We start from the raw sequence: 23498 nt of genomic DNA, 5'->3' as shown, positions 1-23498 counted from the left end.
TTCCCAGGGACATATGCCACGTAAAATGTCTGCTTTTTGAGCTGTTCTTGTCCTGGTGGCCATGTCGCAACATGTTGTAGAGACCCACTGGGAATTTTACTGGCACTGCTCCATGGATGTGCTTTGATGAGTCCTGCACATTGGACCCACAACAGAGATGGCACAGTTCATATTTATCTTTTTGATTCCCATAAGTAGACCAAACACAGATGAGGCTGACTGTATCTTTAGTATATTTACAGAATACATAAGGAGCTTCTTCAGAATCCTGTGTGAGCTATTATGTTGCCAGAATATAATCTCAGAGCCACAGGAGTATCCCACTCCTGAATGCAGATAAAATTCAGCCATAACAACACGTGATAATCAGCTACACAGCAATATTTTCTTAGCATGAGCTATAATTTAAACCTCTGAATATTAATCTGGGAGGGTCTCAACAAGTATTGGTTTGTTTCTCCAACAAACACAAAGGCAGGAGATGCAGCATTAAAGAGAAGCATGAAACCAAGCAAAAACACTTAAAAGAATCAAATGCAATGATAAGAATGAAATTATATTTCAAAAGTATGTTAACTTGGACAGTGAGTTCTGAATTTCAAGACCAGTACAAAGAAATGTGTAAGAAGAGTGGGATTTTTAAAAATTATAACAATATAATTGTCTTCTAAGCAAAAGTAACAATGGAAGTAATCAGCCGAATTTGCTGGTCAAAGCCAGCTGAAACAAAAGCAAATACATTTATTATAATCATTACATGCCCTGACAGCCTTTGGAACTACTGCATGGCTATTGAAGGGAGGTTCACGGATATTTGCACAAGTGGTCATATTTGCTAACAGTCCTCTTAAACACTTTGATCTCTATTCATAAAATTTGTCTTTGAAACAGTTCAATAACACAGTGCAAAGTACTGTACCGGCAAGCTAGACATCCAGATACCTGTCCACAAAACCAGATTCCTGTGTGGAAGTTGGGCACTATTTAACTCCATTTGTCTTGTTCCTGATTTGGTACCATACCAGTGATGCTTTTCCAAAATATTTCTCTCTATAAAAAACAGAAAAGTTTTACTGGAGCTGCCCTGTCTGAGTCAGATAGAATTCTTACGAAAACACACACATATTTTTTCCTGATGAAGATATACTTCCCAAACTGATCTGCATTTTTATTGTCTCAGGACATTTGGGGAAGAAGCCTTGCTTTGAGAAATTACATACAACAATTTCAACCCATTATTGTTTGTCAACAGCTGGGTGCAGTGTCAGGAGCGAGAGCTGTGTGATCTCTGATCCACGGGAACACGACCAAACCTCACAATTCCTGGTCTGATATCCACATGGCTCTTCTCACACAGAGTAAAAGGGCGCTTTATTTTCCTCAACCCCGCAAGCCCCACCACATTAAGGCCCTGCACTCTCACAGGCAAAGGACTGGGGGACACATGGTTGTGAGACAGTTTGAATGCTTCTGATGATGTATGCCCCAAACTGAAGCCCCTTTTGCAGGGAAATGCAGCACAAGACAGCTGCTCTTTTCCCGAGGGGCACGTCGCAGCTTGTGGCGGGTGGCTGGGCGCTTGCTCGGGGAGAACAGTGCTGTTTTCAGGAGGCTGCGGAAGCGTGCAGCACGTTGCCTGCTCCTCCCATGTGACCAGTTACTGGCACCGTTCCCCAAGCATTTGCACCCTGCTATGCTCCATGCATGTGTACACAGGGGACTGGGACATTTCACTTCTGAGTAATTTGGAAACTTAAACCCTTAAAAAAAATTTCCAAAGTCTTGAATTCCAGCAAATGCCTGACTGCTTTATAGTCAGAGACGAAGTAAACTGTGTTGACCTGTTTTGATATACTCTGTTGTTACTGTGCAATTATAAAAGTGACCAAGTAACCTTTATGGTTTGTAATACGCAAGTCTGTGTTTCAAAATGTGAACTTGAAAGGGGATCAAAATGTACCAGATGTCAGTTTGCACACAAGTAATGCCACAGATGACTCCTCTAGCTGTCAGGGTCTTCTCCTGAAAAGCACAGGATGATGCAGATGATGCAGTGGTTTTGACAAAGAGTTTCACACTCTCTTTTTCTTACCATAGAAACCAAGAAAATATTTGTGGACATTCCATTAACATTTGCAGATAAGTAGAAATGAAAATTATTCTGAACACAGGATATGGCGAGGTGATCATCGCTTCCTCTTTAGCACAGTTCTGACTTAAAATGAAAAAATGCTTTGCTTAGGTAAGCCACACCACCAGTGAGACAGGCTCTCCCTGAGAGACAGAGCACTTGATAAAGAGCTGCTTAGTAAAGTCCCATTTTTCTTCCTGAAGGAAGAAAAAAGCAAGCACCTGTGTTGGTAGATTTCACTTAAATTCTGCCTCTCCTGAAAATCTGACACACACATCACATGGCACATTGTGATTGCTCTGTAGGAAAAGGGGTTTATGCTCACGTGGTGACAGAGATCCTAAATTCAGTGCAAGACTTCTAAGTACGTTGGAGGTTGTAGGCTTTAGTGACCATGTAGCATTTTTGTCCTCTCATCTAGTAAACTTCCCTCCTTTGCCTCCTCCTCGCTTCCCCTCACCCTGCCTGGTCTCTTTAGCACCTTTCTTACCCCAGCCATATTCCACCCAGCTGCCCCCCAAGCTTCTGGCTCCTCTCCTCTCTGCCTCTGCCTTTCTGCCACACACCAGCAGCCTCCCTGACAGCGTCACTGAACACACCTAACCCCCTGCTGCCATGTGCAAATGCTCAGGTGGACATGACCTGCTGCCCCACCACGTCCCACATTCGCTGCCTTCCCTCACATTCCCCGTCTGATCCCTTGCACCCTCAAACTCCCCCAAGTTTCATGCTCTGTTCTCTCTTCTTCCAACTGCCTTCAAATGCTCCTGGGCCAAACTAGCTCCTTTTCCCTCTTCAGCTTCTCAGGCCACTCATGACATTTGTATTTCATAGATTAAGCTACATACAAGAAGATTAAGAATAACTCATACACTGAAAGGAGTATGTACCTAAAGGAGTAACTATGTTATTTTTGCAGCACACATTTTATCTTTCCACTACTCAGGTAAGATGGGATGATATCAGATAAGAACAGTATCAGTAGCTGCAGATCCCTGCTTCTAACAATTTAAATGTCAAGAGATTTAGGCAGCACTTCAGGATGAAAATAAATGAAATGTGTATCAGAGAGGAATTAGAAAGGAAAAGAACATCTGTGAAAGTCTACTGAGGCTGCATCTGACCCCCTAGAGTAGGAAAATAGGCTCAGTGAGAAGCAAGGGGAAAGCTGCATTTAGTCAGAAGAAGAAAGAACTTCATCTTGAAGTAAAGCTTTCTGCCTTATTGTACCTGACAGATGTTGCTATCTGGGACCATCTAGCCCCAGGAGTTTCAATCTTGCACTTCATGGTACCTGTTTCTGATGAAAAATCAAATTAGTGGTAAATATCTGCTCACTAGCAATGCGAACACAAGATCTAGGCATTGAGTCAGTCTCATTTGATTTCCATTTACTTTACAGAGCAGATTTTCACTTTTGGATAACTGCTTAATTTAAATGGATCTGCACAATACACAGTCCTTTCCAAATATAGTTGCTGTCTGACTAGGATATCATTCAAAAAACACAAAGACAAACAGAGGTTTAGGGAAGGGGTTGAGTAACATAGACACAAAAGACTACATTTTGGTTTGCCACAGACTTTAAGTACAGACCAATGCCCAGTTGCACAGCTACAGGAACAAAGCAGGGATCAGACTGTAACACAGCAGCTATGTCTGTGCTAGGAAATTAAATGGGACAGGAAATGTTCCTTTGGCATTGCAACCAACAGGCACAGAGCGGCCTATGTCCATATTATTAAATTCTCAGCCTCCCAAAAAAGGTGACCGCATGCAAACTGCTTACTGGGAATAGACTTTGGTCCATGCTTAACTCTGCCTACGAACTGTCTGGGGAAAGGCTGGTTGGCATAACTCAAAACCCTGCCAGGAGCCATTCTAATAATTTAACAGTATAGACAATTTAGCTCCAGTACCCACGAACGTTTCCTGGCACTCTTTAATCTACCAGCCAGTGAGTCACGCTGTGGTCCTGGGTCTTCCTTTCACTCCAGAGAGAAGGCGTTTTGCTATGCTTCCCTCATCTCTGCTAATTCAGAGGGGGCTCCAGGAGGGCGATGAGGTGGGGATGGCATGGCCCACTCCTCATCTCACCCAGCAACGGATCTTATTTTATCGTGTGTTGTACAGGTCAGATGAACACATGCTGCAACTGCTTACTGTCTATGAGGAGAATCTAACTGACCGGCCTGCACGTAGACATCAAAAGCTGGACAAGATTAATTCTACTCTAGTTCTGAGAGGACTTTGAAGAGGTCTATAAAACCTTTTAAAATATTAGCTTTCATAGAAATTATGCCACAAAAGCAATTAGCAGGATGCTTAAATTCATACAAAGCATCCTTGAATCTAAAAGTTTTCTTCCAAATCTTTTGTTTTTGTGCTTGTAGTTTCTACTGTACCCTTTTTGGTGCTGATTTTAATTATATTTGCTATTAGACACTGGCTCATTTAATTGCTTAAAGCATTTCAGCCTCATTAAATACTATTTGTAGCATTTTTTTTTAAGTTCCCTAACATGGTTCTTAAATCCAGTTATTTTGTTCAGTTCTTACTAATGGGGACTTCACATTACCTTTGGGGCAACTATTTTTCTTCTTTTTTTTGGTCCTTTCTCTTTGAGTAAAAATGAGGGAATATACCTACAGAATGTATGGTGCAGTATGTAGAATATAGCTCTTTAGTGTTGCTTCATGGTCACTCAACTTCACAAAAAATCTATTGATCAAACTGTTCAGGAGGATTCAAAGTGGAATCTCTCCAGCTTCACTGTGGAGCTGCTACTGCATGTCATCTTCATCAGGTCTGGGACTCTACAATGACTTGCCGTATTTTCTTCAAACTTTGTAGAAAATTTCTCCTCACCTGTATGACTAAGCCTGATACATTTGCCACAGACTAGTTAGAGAGGACAGAATTATGGATGGCTAAAAATCCAGGCCTGCATATTGATTGAAGCCTGGCTTCAATCTCCACCATGGAGAGACTTCTTCTTCCTAACACATCTCCCTCTTGCTTGCTAAAAACACTGCACTGAATCTCCACAGAGTCTGAAAAGATGAGATGTAACTTCTTAAATGAACATGTTAAAAAATGGCTGACAGAGACAGTTACACTGACTGACAGTGTAACATTACATAAAATGAAGTCAATGTAATATTAAAAATTGCTTAGGAAAAGAAAGAATTTGTAATTATGTTTAATCACCTGCAGTTTGGAATAGTGATTGACAACCAGGATTGAGCAGGGCAGAAGTGGCAATTCAGAGGGTAGGTGACAGTAAGTTATGGGTGATGGCACTTCTGCAGGTTCATGGGCTCTGACACTTGCCCTGCACGCTGCTCTGAGCCTCTCTGGGCGGCCCAGGGTGGCCCTCCTCTGCGATGTGCGGGCAAACCTTTGGCCACCTCCCAGCAGACAAGGGAAGGGGCAGTCTGGTGTGTGCTGGAAGTGGGGACCCAGGAGAGAGGAGATGAGGGAAGGAGAGAAGGATGATGCCTCATTGCACCCAGCACCACCTTGTACAGCAGCCTCCAGCACAGGCAGACAACCCTTCCAAAACCCACCTGGCCGAAAGTTGCAATAAGGCCAAGACAGGTGATGGTAGCAGGGGCTTTTTAGCCTTTGTACAATGACCTCAACGTATTTTTCATCCTTGGTTTGGATTACATTTGTTTAATCTCTTTTTTGAGTACTCATTCTTCCACTATTGTGTAACTGTTTTCAGTTCTATCGCAGAGATAGGTATGGCTGGAGAAAATGTTTCTTTCTTCAAGAAAGATTATTATATTTTATCTGTTTATAGAAGAATTAGAATAGTTTCCCTTTTGAAGTAAAAGTGAAACAAACTACCCTGGCGGCTTTTAGAAAGCACTTTATTTTTTGACAAAAGATTTAATATATATAAAAATGACATCCTTTCAAGTGTTATGGGTCTCAGGAAGTCCATAGGGTAATCACAATTTTATCTTTTTCTTCACATTTGTCTCTGTTTTAGGCACAAGCTTAATTAACTGCTTTGTGAAAAGTGGAATGATTGTTCTTATTATTTCATTAGCTAAATCATCAAGCAAAAAGTATCTATTTATAGAAGACACAAAACCTGATCAAATGTACCACCCACTATCGAGTTATTTTAGAATGTGATCTCCTCTTTCTGATGCTAAAACATTGTGCTTTGAAGAAAGCAAGATTTAGCATCTACTTTAAGATCACTTGACAAATAAAAAAGCCATCCATTTCTTTGATGGTTTATTCACACAAAACTAATCAGAATTTTGCTTTTTTTATTTCTAGGAAGAACCACATAACCCAGTGTGATAGTGCTGCTGAAGAATATTTCTAGGTACATCCGCTGTCAGCAGGAGTGCACGCGAGTGTGTGTGTCTGCACGTCATGCATGTGCATATAGACACTAGCGGAAGATACTTTACCTACATTCAGTGGTTTTTACCTTAAAAGCCTCTGTGCACTAAGCAGCTGTGTGCAATAGCTACCAGGAAGGATAAGTACCTTTTAAGATGATGTAATATATCCAACCATTAGTGATAATTCAGAACTCACCTCAAAACTAATACAAGGAAATGTATTTCCATTAAGCAGAATATTTCATAGAATTATCTGCTGGCACTGTACAGAGAACATTTCTGAGAGACTACCTGAAACTTCACTTGAAATGTGTTTTATCCTAAGATGAAAAGAAAGAAGCAAAAATAATATCAGCAACACTGCCATACCTGATCCAGAGACCACAAAAGTCAAAGAAAGGCTTGCCAGGGCTTCTTGTCTATTAAAATCAGAGCCAATATGCCTAATCTCTGGGCTGCAGAGCAGCCTTCTATGGAATATGGGACAGCTCAGTTCTTTACAGAAGTGGTCAGCTTTGCATGCAATGAGGCTTGTGCTGACATTGCAATATTTTTACATACAGAGATATTGGACAACACTAAGCATGACAGGCTCTAAAAAAAAGTGGCCATTCTTCAGTCATGCGTCAAGACTCAATAATCAGAATTTTTAGACCAAAGCAGCAAATTCTAATAATCTGTCTCAGAGCTGAAAAAAACCAAAAGCAGAAAGAAGTATACACCATTGGCTTCTTATGCTGATCAAGTCAAACATCTATGATAAGAAAGAAGATAATCCCTTCCACAATACCAAAGAAACAAAGCATTAAAAAGGTGGCAGCCTGCGACTGTGGAATACAGGTCTTGTTCTGGATCTGGCTGCAGCAGCTTGGCACATTTCCACGTGCTCAGTCACCTGTTGGCATTAGGTAGTTGAGGGAACACTCATAACTTCTAGTACCAGATCTTTAGCCTTGTTCCAGTTGCTGTGCTCTACTCTATATCTTTAGGTAGCCACAAAACCAACTCATCTAGCACCCTACATATTCCCACTGGGTGGCATCCAGCTCTTCTACAGTCTCTCGCATCACTTATGCCCAGTCCCTGGGAGAAGAAGAACACGTAACTCTAACTTGTGGCAAGGACCAAGCCATGATCAGCTCCACGTTGAGATCCTCAGAAGCTGCCCTTGTGACCGCCTGGTCTCTTCCTGAGTTAATCAGACTAGAGAATCTCAACCTTGCCACTTATGGCTTGGCTTTATAATGAAGACCAGCTTTCCATTGCTACTAGAAAACCAGAGTCTGGTTAAGAGAAAAAAGTCTCCCTACTTCCTCAGGTGCTGTGTTAGACTTTGGTTCTAAACAGAAAAAAACTAAATAAAGAAAAACCATGAAGGCCACCACAGACCTCTCTCCCATGGAACTTGGGCCCACTTCTGTTTCAAATCATCTTTAACAACAGGAGACAATGCACAAAGAAAATACTGCCTCAAAGAATGGATTAAATGCCAGGTCTCTAGGTGAGAGGCTTTACTGTGGAGTCTACAGATGTCTCTAGATGAGAAAGAAGGTGGAATAAAAATGTTTTCAAAGAAACACGAATATCAAAATTTACTTGAATGAATGAGTTGCTCTCAAAAAGAAACACTGTACCATTTTGAGGCAAGTATAACCACTGGGTCAAAGCTTAACACAGAATTATGTTAGGATCCTGAACTGTTATAGACTACTATGAACAAAACAAAGTTTTTCAGCTTGGGACTCTAAAAAAGGGGAAACTTGATGCAGACAACTTCTATAAAATACCATTTCATTCAGTTGAGAATTAAACTTATGAACTATTGCTGTGCTTTAAGCTAATGGCCACAGCTGACCGGGAAAGTAAGGATACAAATAGCAATCAGGGCATATAAAGAGAGAATACCTTGTCTGCATACGGCGGAGTGAGCAGAGGACATGTGTGCATGTGCGGTTCTGCTGCTAAGAGCTTACCTGATCTTCACCCAGAATGTGTAATGAAAGTAAAATAAACTCAATCCCAATTAATCTGAAAATACTTCTCCAAATGTCTTTTATCCTGAAAGTCTAATCTGGACAAGAGTAGTCCATTCAAAATTAAAAAATAGTTTAAAAAAAGTAGCACATCTAAAATTAAGACATTTGCCTGGATAACTTATAAAGCTGATACATATGAGAAATTTCATATCTCTACCACATTTTAGCTACAGTTGTTAAAAAATCCTGTTGTAACTCTGGGCTCTCTTTACTTTTATGTGCCATCAGCTCCTAGGAGAATTATACATCTACCTGTAACCTGTCCTCAGCAGCATGGCATGGTATGCTCCCACAGCACATGATACAATGTTATGCAGCCACAGAGCTCTCCTTCCCCAGCACAGATTTGGGCTGTGATGCCCCTTTTGGAATTGGAAACTTGTGCTCCTACTGATACAGACTCTACCAAAGCTCGAGTAGGGGTCTGGAAGGAAAGTATCAATTCCATTGATAGCATGGTATAGTATATAAAAAGGTTGGTGAAGCAACGTCTGTGGATGCTCATGTGAAGCAATAGCTTACAGTTAAACCCCCCTGTATTACAGCAAAACCCAAAGGGAACCTGGGGTTGCAAACAAGGCAGCTTCTCTGCAGTAGAAGCTTGGGATGTACCTGCCCTCACTACTTCACAAGGTGCAGACTTCAATCCTATTATCACCACGATGGCTGAAATAAAACTGGACCTTCCTACACCTACGGCATAAAGAATTTGACCAACCCTATACACTGCAAATCTGTTCGACATTTGAAATCCAATGTAGTAAATTTTACTAAGGCTATAAATAAATGTAAACTGAAGTAAGTAAAAATGTAAATGTAACCATAGAGATTAAACTCCTATGGAAAGCCTTTCAAGGGCTCTTTGAAACTGTATTTGGGAAACAAAATGCTCATGAAACATCTTCCTCTCCTAAAACAAATGAGAAAAGAGATTTGGTAATATATAGGTTGTCAGAAAATAAAAGAAAAACATGAACTTTCTATATACAGATGCAATATATGGATAGGTGCATGTGTTTATAAATACTTAACCATAACATTGATCATTAGAAATGAGTTGAGTTTTGAAGTAAATATCAGTTGGACAAGGACCTGCTGTAGACATGTAATTCCATGGCAAAACCAAGGACTGGATAGAAAGGACGAAAAGACTAAGGGAAGTCTTTAGGCTGTCTGAATCTCACATTTAAGTAGCTTTGTGAGCTTAAGACCAATAAAATGCTGGGCACAATGTGCTGACTTTCAAAGGCTATGAGCTTTGTAGGCATTTTTACTCATCAAACTCCTCTTAGTCTGAAGTGTCTGTGGGTCTTAAGTGTAGATGGTTACACCCATTACAGAGGCCTGTGCTGGAGAAACAAGCATCTGTGCTTCAGCTGAAGCTCTACTGCGTGGTGCATGTTTAGGCAGACACATACCCTAGATACCTGGATGTTCTCCACAGAAGTCCATATGGAGTCCTACCTGGTGAAGCCTATAACTAAGAGTGGTGGTGGAAGCAATATATGTTTGCACCCACATCAACATCCTCTACAGATGTTATTATGTAAATCTCAAAGTAGAAACAGCCTGAAGGGGACAATTGGCATCTCCTACATCCAAGCAAATACTTTGACCACTAGGCTAGTGTTTTTTTCGGGTGATAGCTAGAGCCAAGTCACTACTTTGCCAGGAGTATATGAGTCATGGGGCAAGACTGTGTCTGAAAGTAGCTGAGTGCTTAAGAACAATCAGCTGGAAGGGGCGAGGAGCCGAGTTTCTGGATACTGCTCTCTGGAATGTGTATGCATTTTACATTAGACCATCACTGGATAAAAATAAAAGCAGGCATTAATTACATTAAGCAGGCTGGATTCTACTTTGCATCTAGGCAGACTGTACTCCATCTCTCTGACTCTAATGAATGGGACTCCTAAAAACTCTAGAAGATGGCACTCTGTTTTATTCTGTAGAGAAAGAAGCAACATCTCCTCCCTTGCTACTTGATACACTACTCATTTGCCAAAACTTAGGATTCTCAGTGCAAAGAGAAGCCCAAGATTTATAAAGAATTCAAAAGAAAACTGCCTCCACTTATAAATGCTAGAGGATTTTCCAAACTGATGTTAAGAATCTGAAGATTAGCAGAAAACCAGAATGTTACAGTTGGTCCTTCCTAGCCTTTATTCCCCTGATTCTAACTTTAAAGCTTATATGATTAAGTTATGTTATTTTCAAGAAGCCAGATACCAAGGGAAATGAATTACAGATAACATATTGTATTAGTTGGATGAAAAAGATCTGAATTAGTGTAGATCACTGAAGGCTCTACTTCAGAGTGATTACAGACTTATAAAAATATAAAATGTTCTATTTGTGAAAATTATGCTGCAGAACAGACTCATCTCTTTCAATACAAAGCATCTTACTTAAGCTAAAGAGATAATAGCTCAAGACAATACAAATAGGAATGTTCAAGGTAATGAGCACTTTTATGTTCCAAGTTCTCATGTCTGAGGGCACTGCATCAGGCTAGAGCACAATGAGATAAGAACAATATTGATAGTTACTAACAAATGGCAGATAAAAGAGCTCTTCTGGATTCTGATTAAGTGACAGCATTCTACACATTCCTGCGAGTTGAGAAAGTTTGCCTGAGAACAGCAGCTATGTTACACATGAAGTACCACTAAACAAGCATATCTCTATGTTTCCAAATTCCAGCGTGAGTAATGGCTCTTTCTCTCATCTCTTCAACTTGAACAGAAGCTCCCTCTCTCCTTCTGGACATGCAGGAATAGCTTGCCGTGCTTCACTTTCCATTAAGCTGTATAAATGTATATGCTGGAAGTAAAGAGAAGTTCTGTAGGACTCCATGGCTGCGAGCCAATGTTTACAATCCCCTGGGTGGGAAATGCCGGGTGAAAGGCTCTCCATGGCAGGCTGTAGGAGTCTTTGCTGTTGCCGTCAATGACCTTCTGCCTCTGTTTTCAAAGTAGCTCCCTTGTTAACCCCCTGCACACTGTGTGCACAGGGGCCTTGGAGAGGAAACACTTTCTCTGAGAGTACAAATCCACTTCCAGGCATCTGCGTGACAGACTCCAATTTCAGCAGCGGTTAAGGGAGTGTGGACTAATATAAGTGCTCTGCATCTGCTGTTGGAGTCGTGGTACTGAGGCATATTTTTAATAGTCCAGACTGGGTTTAGCTATGTTCTGCATGTTACAAAGTGAATGTTCTCAGCTTCAGGCAATGGACATCAGTTTACAGGCACAGTGGTTGTGAAACACGAGCATACTGAATCTCCAGGAGAGAAGGAAACATGCAATTTACAGAGATATGTTTTAGTTCTCTCTGGCCAATCAGTAGCAATGTTGGTTGCTGGCAGTGGCAATACCTCCTCCTGGGGTCTCCTCAGGAGAGGAATGATACTTAAAATTGAAGACAGGCTGAACTGCGGTTGGTACAATGGAGATATACCACAAGGGAGCACCCAATGTGGAATGGAGATCTACTGCTTTAAAAGGTTTTGCCTCTCTCCTGTCTGAGCATGAAAAATACAATACTCAGGAGATCTTCTTCTGTGTCACATCCCTTTCGCTGCTCTGCGAATCACTCATGGTTCCTAACTGTTCAGGAAGAGTGCTTACAAAAATGATAAAAAAGGACATATAAAAAAAGTCTTCTAAAATGTTTATCGCAATATGTAATCCATTCTTGAAAAGGCAGACTAAATAAAATTTGAACTAATATTCAGGAACTAATGTAAATGTTCTAATGGTCTCAGAGAGGGAGCCAAGACCTCTTGTGATAACATCAACCTTACTATCAGCTGGCTTTGGAACAATCAGTTTCGTAGTCCATATGTGTTTCCCCATCATCATCATGATGCTTGTCCATGCCTTTTCCCCACAAAGATCTGTTCTCAGAAGCAGTCATACCATGCAAGAATCTCCCTGCATATTCCCTGCAAGGGAATAAGAGCGCCTGCCACCTCCAGGAAACTTTCACAGCTTTACTAGCCGCATAGGGACAGCAACATCCTACCCCCCTCCATGAACTTTCAGAGGAAGTCCTGTAAATAACATCCTCATGTGGTCACGAAATCATTCAACATGTGACTCCGTAGATGCTGAGGAAGAGAGAAGAGTGGTGCAGTGCTAGAAGATAAAGCTTCTGCAGAGAAACCAAGCCCAAGTGCCAACAGCTCTGGGGCTGACACAGATCAGCAGTCCCTAAAGTTGCTGCATGGTCTAAGGATCTAAACCTAAAGGTAGAGAAGGTACAGAACAAGCTAATTGCCTCATCTATTCTTCCGAGGCAAAAAATGTCATTCATGGAAAGGCTAATGTTATTAGGCTGTGTTGAAAAACCCAACTGGACATCTGATAAAAACCTCCTGCTTAACTCCAAAAATGCATATAATTTCTATTGATTTCAATAGAAGCTCTTGAGGGGTTAGGGGAAGACATCTTCAGACAGTGACATCACTTATATTTATATCTATCCTTGTTTTCAATTGTTAGTATTTTAGAAAATAGTTTCAGAAACAAGAAATCAGAAATAACCTGTGTTTTCTAGAGATTATATAATTCCATCAAATAAGTGCTATCTATTTTTTCTAGGAAAGTGGCAGTCTGCAAGGAAAAGGAATTTTTTTATAATAGCAAGCAAAGAATGCATTTAGTTTAGAATAGTTTTCTTTTTGTTACTATCATTAGGTCATGCTACTGCTGTTTAAAATCATTAATGACTGTAGCATCAGCAACTAAGTGTTTTCAAGTGCTAACAGTATGATTGTTTTTAGAAGAAAACTCAGGCTGATTATAGACCAAGTTAGTTTTTGTAATATGAAGCATTTACAAAATATGGGTCTAAATGACCCCTTCTTAAGCTTCTTTATTTATAAAGCATCTTTAAAACAGATAAACTTTGTTTTGTGCTACTGCAAGAAAATCTGAAAATGAAACTTGTTTGAAATGAAGTAGGAACAAGACTAAAATAACACACTAGCATAATCCAGCAGAAGGAAAACACAAGTGAACAGCACAACTAACCAAGAAAACAGAATGGATTTTAAATCTTTTCAGTTACAGTAAAGGTGTTATCAGCAACAATAAAAGAGGCCTCTAGTGCTTCTTCCAAATAACTGAAGTGTTAGTCTGGCAACACGCCTTGAAATCAATTATGTGGAGACTCACAGGACTTCTTAAAACAATTCTGGGGTGTAAACCTCAGGCTGAAAAATAACATAGAGAACTGCAGATTACCTCTCTTAACCATCCTACCATTCCCAGTTCTAGGACCTGGGATGGATGACAGTTGACCAGGAAATGCTGCACACAAGAATGTCATGTGCTGTAGCTCAGATGTGAAGCACAACTGTAATTTTAATCAATTACATCTCAGGCAAGTACAAAATAGATTACTTATCGCTCCTAGAATAAGTAATCTATAAATAAGCTGCTTTTTCAAAGTTTGAAAGACTTGCCTTGTCTTTCAGATTGGAGAAGGAAACCAGTGTACTTATGGGAAACAAAGCTTATTCAAATTAATTTGACTTCCACTGAAGTTTTACACATTTTATGATAAATAGTAGCTCACTAAGTTGCAAACCGATGATTTTTAATTGTCATGAGAGAAAAAGACTGATCTCTACTTTGGAGAGGAATTTTGGTCTCATTACGTTTATGTTGCTAAGCACAGACCTGCTGATTTCAGTGGGATTTAGGGAGCCTCAGGCCTGTCAGTTATCAGTAGCCAGCCAAACTCATCCCTACCACAGATCTGACCCTTTTCTTCATCTACTGTTTCTACACCACTTTGACAGTTTGTTCCCAAGTGACATCCCTAACTGTGAGTAAGTTACATTATTTATAGATGCCACTAGGGACTGGAGATGTGTAGGAGGTCTTTAAAGTGAGTAAGAATCAGTTTCCACATGTGGTAGGATACACAATGGTTGGTTATAAGGGTATGAAGAAGGGATCCATGCATAGGAAACAGCACATATATTAGTAAAAACTGCATGATTTTGCACCTTAGCTTTTATTGAGGGAAGCAGAAAAAGTCCTTTGAGAGTCTCTCAGAACACTGCAGATTCCTTCTGGTAGGGGACAACCATCAGAAGTAGCATGTGTATAATACATTCAAGCTTCTAGTGTGGCGTGTTACTGAAGTTATCTGTATAAGACCCTGTTTTCAGCAGTTCACCAACTTCACCAAAATTTCACTGATTACAATAACATTTTCCATGCTGGATCTCTCTGGAATGCACTGAGCTTTATTGGAATATTTCAGTTGAAGACATTCTAGGGAAAAATACATAGTTTGCCCATCTTAAATTCTGGTGACCTTCTTTTTGAGAAGTTCTGGAGCCCTCATGTTTTTTGGAACAAGGGCTGTGGAACTTGGCCTCTATGTCAAGGAGGTGCTTCTTGCTGTCCATGTAAAACTTGGCTCTAAATTTGGCCATGTCATAAATCTGAAAACCAGCACATGCTCAGTAAGGATTTATACTAGTGTATAATTATTGCACTTTTGGAAGGTTTTGTTTTCAATGACCACGCTTCAGGCCAGCTCCAGGGGGCTCAGTGGGACATCATGGCACCTCAGGCTTTTGACTGAGTGCAGAGAGCTTGTTACTCTATAAATGGTCTATCCCATGTTTGAAGAGGAACCTATCAGACTCAGCCACAGAGATGAAAATAGCTGGACACAGCTGGAAGACAGTATGAAAGCTGGATTAAGAAAACAGATTAAGACATCCCCTTGCTGGGGTAAAGAACAACAGGGAGTACGAGTGTCTGTGGAGAGGTGGGGTGACCGACACTGACTGAGAAATAAGACTATGAGCTATGGAGAGAAGAAGAAGGAAAAATGACCAGTAAGGCATGTGAGACTGGGGTCAGACAAAAACTTTTAAAGGAGACGGGGCCTGCTGAGGAAGGCCTGAAGCTGAAAGCAGTAGAGACTGTGAAGTTGGTGAGGGACATGTCTGGAGCCCAGTGGGAGAGCAGACTTCACAGCAGATTTAGGGTGGAGCTAGATTTAGTACAGAGAGGAGACTGGGCTGGAGGAGAGGCAATACTACAGGTTTGAGAGGAAGGTACAGCAGTAGTTGTGTGTCTGAGGATGAATGAGAGCCTGGAAAATCCATTGGCATCCTGCTTTCTTCTAGTTAAATCAGCCACTTATGACAGCCATCCACGACAGACAGATATTCTGCTAGCTCAAATTGAAGAAATCTATGTGACTGACCCATAGGTTCAGCCCTGCTGATAACCAATGTGCATATGAATATAATGCCAAGTGAAGAATTTCTATTTTTTTAATATACTTTGCTTACAGAAGACAACTGCACATGTACAAAGAAATAACGAAATAGATGACTTCCATATTTTGCAGCTAAACCAACCACAAAAAAATCTGCCCTAAACCCAAAAACACAAACAAATTAAAAAACAGAGTACTCAACGCCAGAAAGAGTATGTGAGTTGTGAAGTGAAAACAAGCCTATGGCAACAAGGGCCACTGGTCACTGGAAGATGGTCCAAGTACATCCAAAAAGAATACAAGACAATTTAAGCTCGTAACAATAATTTCTTCCCCATCAGTTGAACTACAGACCTGCTGTAGCTGCAAAACCTGTCACTGACTAGTGCAGTTGGTTCTCTTCTCTATACATATTGATAGTCTTCACACCAACTTTCATCTCCTTTGATGAATATAATCTAATACCTGCAAGGCTATTTTACCTGTGGAAGAAAATAACAGCAACCTGTTTCTTCTCTTCTTTGCTGTGTACTAGTAGCAGCAAAATTGCTACACTGCATATAGTAAATCAGGAGTATCAAGCTTCCTTAAAAAGATGACAATAGCTTAACTGTTTATAAAGACAAAGAAAATAGAAAAATGGTATCAAACTAGCATGTTTATGCAGCCCCCTGCTTTTATCCAAGTGTTAATGCTATATTGTGGGCTTTTCCCTAAACCAGATAACTGTAAGAACTGATTTCACTGATGAGCTTAAAAAGGCAGCATTCACTGCTACTGAGGGTCTCCTCCTTGCAGCTGTTGCTGTGATGGGTTGTACTTAATGAAATTTTCTCCCTCTTCTCTCTGAAAACTTAACAGCTAAAATTTAACCTTTAAAACACAGACTCTGTTTAAACATCTCACAACAACAAAAATCCACATGCACTGACATAATTATATTTCTTGTAAAAAAATCATTAGATTAATGCAGCAAAAACTGAGCTGCTCCATACACAGTATATAGTTAAAACTGCACAACTGAAGCCAAAATATGCACAGCTAAGAGGAATGTTACAGGGGGGCCTCTCTTAGTGAACAAAGCAGGCTCAGTTTGGCTCTTTTTCCCTAGCGCTACCACATCCGCACATCGTTAGTTGGAAAATTCCAGATATATGCTGTAATTTTTTGTGCTTTTTTTTCCCAGTACACTTGAGGCTTTAGTGTCCAGATGCCATTTCCCCCCCTTATCTGTCCCTGCTAGTTTGGGCCTTTGCCAGTTGTGGTCAACAATTAATACAGCAAAAGAAAAATACAGTACACTCCCTGGCAACTGGCAGAGGCTCACAGGAAATACCAAATAAAAACTTTATTATGTATTGTTTAACTATTTTGTTTGCCTGTGGGCCACCCTGTTGTTGGTGTAATTTAGAAAAGCATGCTCCATCTGGATGATCTGTGCGCAGGCTCATTGTTCCCAGAATCTGTCACGCACAATCACTGCTTCAGCCTGTGGCCCTCTGCAGAAAGAAGCAAAGGCATGGCAGCCCTCCAGCCTGCATTCCTTTTCATTAGACAACTTGTGACCAAATGTTAGAATAGAAGAGTAACCTTTTAATATTCATGTAATTAATTTACTTTCCCCTTTAATTATAAACCTTCACGTGAAAAGAAGAAAATAAAAGGACTTCCCTTCATGATTCTCCTCCCTCCCCCATCCTTTCTATTTGCTTTTTGGGACACGGAAGGTGCTGAGAGTTTCATTATACATAGGTACCAGTACCTCTGTCTATTGGGCAATTATCATGGACCTCATACATTTGTGCGCTTTCACTTTACGTATTAATTGCTCTGGAACATGGAATAGATTCTGAGTTACAATAAAATGGGAGAAATTAAATTCTTCCCTTCTATATGCCCTTGCAGCATCTGCTTCCTTGTCTTAATCAGTGGGGTAATCCATTGAACACAAAGCCATTCTTCTATATTTGAAAACACAATAGACATCTAACTGAAGTTCCCTTTCATACTAAGGTCAGCATATGACTCAAAATACTGTGTCAGCTGGGATTCTGGCTGGGCAGGCTTAGGTGCACAGGCAGCACTTTGTCAGTTCTGCTTTGCTGGAAAATGGGGCCATTTTTTCAGCTGAGGTTAGACAAGTGCTGAACTAGCTAACGTGATGCAAAGGTTTGCTCCTCACAACTCAAAAAAAGTGCATTTGATTGCCAGGGAAAGCATCTGATGCTGTAAAGTCCCACCATATGAGTTCATTTCAGCACAATGAACTGGGGCCCTGATTTCCGTGTGGGTAGGTTACCTCTTGGTGGCTGCAGAACATTCAAAGGAATCCAACTGTAGTAGGCTGTAATTTGAGCGGATGAAGCTAAGCTAGAAATTGCCTGTCTTCAAGTTGCAGCGCTTAAGTTCTTGTTGCCTGATACTGATTGCAATTTCAACAGGTGATGAGGACATTAAGGACTCACAGGGCGCCACTTGGCATATCAAAGGATGAGGGTCTCAAACGCAGTCAAGTAGTCTATATAAGATGCAATGGTTTCTATGGCAACTGAGGAAATGTTACTGAACTAATTTTTCTTTTATTAAATAGGTATACCATCATGTTAAGTCTGCAAGTGATCAACCTAGATGTTAGTGGTTTTGATTAGTTCATGCACCAATCCAGCACAACAGATTTTCTGCTGTGGCCATGTGGGTACAAAGATAATGTAACAAGTCAGGAAGTTTTAGATCAAGGCAAGACTGAAAAAGTTTCTGGGATAGCTTTTACTTAGTTTTAAAATAGTACTTGGTTGAGTTGGAATGACTCTGTCTGGGAAGCACCTTCAGCAGGGAATAGAACAAAACCGATGTCATTTGTCATATTCATTGCAAATTCAGGGTATAATATTTCAAATATTCATCAGGAAAGAATTCCAGCTATGTGGCAAATTAAAAAAGTAGCATCTTCTGCCCAGAAGGCAAAGCAGCAACTGGAAATAAAAGTGAATTGAAACACTCCTTGGCCTAAAGCAACAAGAAATTAAAAAACCCCAACCAAATAAAAAACAACAAAAAAAATCCTTGTCATTGTATTTAGTATGGCCTCATTTTTCCTGTCAATGCAATGACTGTCCTGGTCTTTTTATGCCTACTCACTTTCTTTTTGCTCTCTTTTCTCCTAGCTCCCTCTATTTACACAGAATGCCAGTGATGTTCTGTTTCATGATGAGGAAGTCTCAAAAGGAATCGTTTCTGCTGTGGGAATTACGACAGCAAAGGCTTAACTGTAGACAAGTTCTTTCCTGATGTCAGAAGAGAAATCCATAGCATCTCTGAATGAGCATGGCCTGACAAGACGGTCCTATAACTTCCCTTATTTTACAGCCCATCAACCTCAGTTCCACTGACCAGATCTGAAATCCTTTACAGTGTAAATACTGTCCCAGTGTCATACGCACACATACACATGTCATGCAATAGGAGATTTCCCAAAGACTGTGGTGGAAGCACACAGGAAGAGTTCTGTTGGACTCCTCACTTGGACAAAGTGCTCACATAGACACATTAATTCTTGGAAGTACCCAAAGCTGTGTTCAGACCAGGAGATTTCAGTTCTGAAATGAATGTTCAATCAGGATTAAAGGGCTTCTCCATTTTAGCATGTGCCTCACCAGGAATTACTGAGAGGTTTGTGCTCACACCTCTCAATAGGTTACAGAACCGAAAGGACATTTAGGGAATCCTCAGAAGAAAATGTCAGATCCAACAGATTTGATTGTCTGTTCAGCACTCATGCTGCCTTTTCTAACTTTCAGGCTTAATTACAGCTACTGTCTATTGAGTTATTAATGTTATTAATCTAATGTAAATCTAATGTGAAATCTTCTCAAAATACAAGGTGAACGCCTCTCTGCCATGATGATTTGACCAGCAACACTGAAAAAAACAAGTTAAGACCAGGCTATGAGCTGTATTAAAATCTTAACTCAATTCAATATCATAGAAAGCAGCAAGAGAAGAGAGAGCCTATTTCAATGCATATTATACACAAAATACATGGTTCCCTTCACCTTCAGCTGTTCTTCAGGATAAAGTATAAAATGCCTTCCATTTTTTCATACTATCTATCTGTGTACTGTAGGCTACTACCACAGCTTGTGAAGTTACTGAAGGTATAAAGGAAAATAAAATCTCACTGATTTTTAATGTGACTTAAAAATCTTCAAGTATTTTGCATATTTTTGATTGTATGTGCCTGTGATATAGGAAGATGTTCATAGTTCTCATTTTAAAAAATCTTTTTTTTCATCCCTTGGTGTGAAAAATAGTAAAAAAAACTTACTAGAGGAGTACTCAGGAGGAAGAGTGACACAGTACATACAGTAATATCAAATACTCAATATATATAAGATAGAGCGTTCACTTATCACGAACATTTTTATTTCCATTCAGTCTAATTCCTCAGTTTGGTATGAATGTAGGAATTTTTGACAGATTTATGAATTTTACTTGCTAATAGTGTGAGGGTCAGATTACACCTGCGGTGTATCAACTGCGGGAAAAGTTTGTGCTGCATAAGCATAGCCATTCCCTGCTCAGACAACCTGGTGTTTGCACACTGTCCTGCACACTAATGGTGTACAGAAGGGCAAATAATAGCTCCTTAATCCCTTCCTGGTGAATCTGCTCTTGAAAATAAAACTTCTTTAAAAACATGAGGTCAGGCAGATCCAAATGACAAAGATCACTCAGAATTGAAGGGAAATGAGAACATGTACAAGTAAAGTAAAAAAAAAAAAAATCAGTTTGGTGAAAAAAGCATCATTGCTTATAAATTCTGAGAACGGCTGTAGTTTTCGTCCTCCCATTTTCAAAACCTGACAGTTCGATACTGGAGCAGTGCAGGAGACGATCTGTCAAATGTGTCTACAGAGAATATGCAGAGAGCCTTCTCACAGCAGGATGGGAACTCCACCCCCTTTAGGGCCTCAAGAAATCTCTGCAGGGTAAATATATAGCTGATGTTGTAAACATAAAGTAGAGCGAGACAGAATTCAGGAAACTCAGGCTCAGTTCAGAGATGTTTACATTGACTATAAAAATCTGAAAACAGTGTTTACATTGAGAGAGGCTTTCTTCTTTACTGGCTTACTACAGATTCTTCATCCAAACTTGTCAAAACCCAATGTACATGCTTTCCAACTTTTAATCTGAATTTACCTGATGCAAATAGATTTTTTCTTTGATTCACTTGTTTTATCTAATGATGCTATTATCTAATCACATCTATTACTGCCTACCTTGAATTTAATTTTATAATATGGAAATGTTACTATTTCAGTAGTTTTCAACTGGCTACTATAGGTTTTAAATGAGGTACTTAAAGTATTATTCAGCAATGTCTTTCAATGTTACTTTATATTCTCGAACCATTGTAAGTTTTTTCATTCAGTCTTGCATTAAAAAATGGATCACTTGCAAGACCTTGAGAAGTTTAGTATGTTATTTTGACACTGTTGTGTTTACACTAGGGGAAAAAAAAGAGGCTGTATTCTACAAACTACCTGTGGGAATTCTGTGGCCGAAGCCCATGAAGTGGATAGGCATGGATATCAAGACCACTTCTGAAAGTCATTGCTGTTTTGTGTTCAGAGAAAATGTCTGTATTTGTCAAATAGAATATGAAAACCTGGAATGAAATCCTGGCCACAGTATAGTTAAAGGGATATTTCCCATTGACTGCATTGAAGCTAGGGCTTCATACCATGGAGATTTGATAAAGGTGTGTCAGTTCACCTTTAGCAAAATTTGAAGCTAAAACCAAAATGCAGTCATTTTCTTGCTCCACATTTCTATTCTTTATTTGTATCAAAAGATCCTTGCCACTAAAATGACTATGTCTGGAGATGCCAAGATTCGTATTTAAAACTCAGTTCATGCTATAAATTCAGTTTTACTACAAACTCATGGTTTTTACATTGTCAAATATTGATGGTAATACAAATGGCTTTGATTTCTGTTGAAAACTATTCACTTGTTCCATATACGACTTGAATTCATCTGTCTACAGTGTATGACACTGTCTGCTTTTAATGTCCTCTGAAATTACATTTTGAACCATGATTAAAGCTCATAGACAACTTCCTACAAACCAGAGAAGTCTATAGCTGTATAACAATTATTTTTTTTTACTCTGTTCCATCTAAATATTTTTTCCTCTAGAAAATCTTGTTGTATTTTTTATAAACTGATTATTATTATTTTTCACAGACTGGTGAAAGCTAGTTTTCTGGAACTAGGTTATGCACAGACTTTGGTCCATTTAACAAGGTCAGACTGTTTATTCTTGACCAAATTCTTTCCCACTGTAAAAAGGTACTTTTAAATGCCACATTCCAAACCCAGTGCCAGTAAGTCACTGAAGCATATTTTCCCACAAGAACTGATACCGTGCACAGGCCCCTCCTTATTTAATTCTTCTGGTGTTTAAATTACATAAGATGCAGGATGTCTTTAGTGTCACAAATCACTTAAATCTATCCACAGCTTAGTAGCACCGAATCTACACTGTGCCAGCTGTGTCTTTATTAACTTAAATAGTTGCATTCATTTCAAAGCAATAGTGTCTGAGCAGCAGCAGAGAGCGAAAGAGAAACAAAAGGATAACCAAGTACAAAATTTATATATAAAATACAAATAAACTAAATGCAAAATATTCACTGTTGATTTAAAAAGAGACCCTCTTATTAGTCTTATCTATTGGATTATTTCAACAAAGTCTTGCTGATTTATACCAGCTGAAGTATGTGGCTATTATGACCAACTGCAATAGCTGTAAGAAAATGTAAATACTACTTAATTATTATCTGAAAACTATTGCCATATTACGAGATGTTCATATCATTCTAGAAAGCCTCAACTGATTTACGATACTCCCCAAAATGTTATACACTGGCAGCTCCTGATAGCTTTCATTTTCAAGCTCATACCTTCCTTTTAGGGGTAGTAAGATTCTCACAGACTTAGGCATTCCATTTTATTACACCCAAAATCTTTCTGCTATGTATATACAGTATATACACAGAGGAAAAACATCCCATGTTTTTCAAAGACACAACATCCTCAGGCTGTATTAGTTTATAGCATCTTCTGCCAGAAATTAAAATAGGGGACTCATATATTATTTTTTTTATAGGCTAGGAGAAGAGGGGCAAGAAGACATGGAGTGATGACACAACTCATGTATTTGTTTTGCTTCATACCAAGGGTGTAGAAAATCCTGTTTCCCTGAACAAATCAAACAGGAGGATATAGTTTTCCTCTAGGACCTACTCCAAATACTCCACCCAGAAGCTCTCAGCTTTCTCACCATTTTGCTGTATGTGTTCCTATTGATGCCTGTGTGCGACATGTGTGCATGTATTTGTGCACTGCTTTCCATTGCTTCTCTCACTCTCACAGGTATCTTCTCGAACACCACTGCCTCTTCTGCACTTCCATTCAGATTTCAGTCAAACCTGCTCACCCACATTGCTTAGATTCCTAACTGGCCTTGCATATGTGGGTGGTGGTTTTTATTATTTCAGTTATATATTCCAGAAAAGTGTTTAATTGCTTTTACAGATTTATCCAAAATACACCACTGCTTGTATGCTTCAATTAGGCTTCATTTCACCAGGAGCTGTCTCAGCTCTGCCAATATCTTGATGGAATCCTTGGCAGTGA

The 23498-nt window shown here is 39.7% G+C and overlaps 1 protein-coding gene across 1 annotated transcript in view; it reads right to left on the bottom strand.

Annotated features, from left to right (window-relative positions):
• The window catches only part of LOC104541956 (cyclin-dependent kinase 6), a gene marked incomplete at its 5' end in the record, with an annotated part of 93509 nt that overhangs the window by 30070 nt on the left and 39941 nt on the right, over window positions 1-23498 (bottom strand). The window lies entirely within an intron of this gene.

Source organism: Mesitornis unicolor, unplaced genomic scaffold (assembly GCF_000695765.1).
Source record: "Mesitornis unicolor isolate BGI_N332 unplaced genomic scaffold, ASM69576v1 scaffold37186, whole genome shotgun sequence".
Taxonomy (NCBI): domain Eukaryota; kingdom Metazoa; phylum Chordata; class Aves; order Mesitornithiformes; family Mesitornithidae; genus Mesitornis; species Mesitornis unicolor.
Note: the sequence above shows the minus strand (reverse complement) of the source record. Positions and strands in the feature narration are given on the sequence as shown.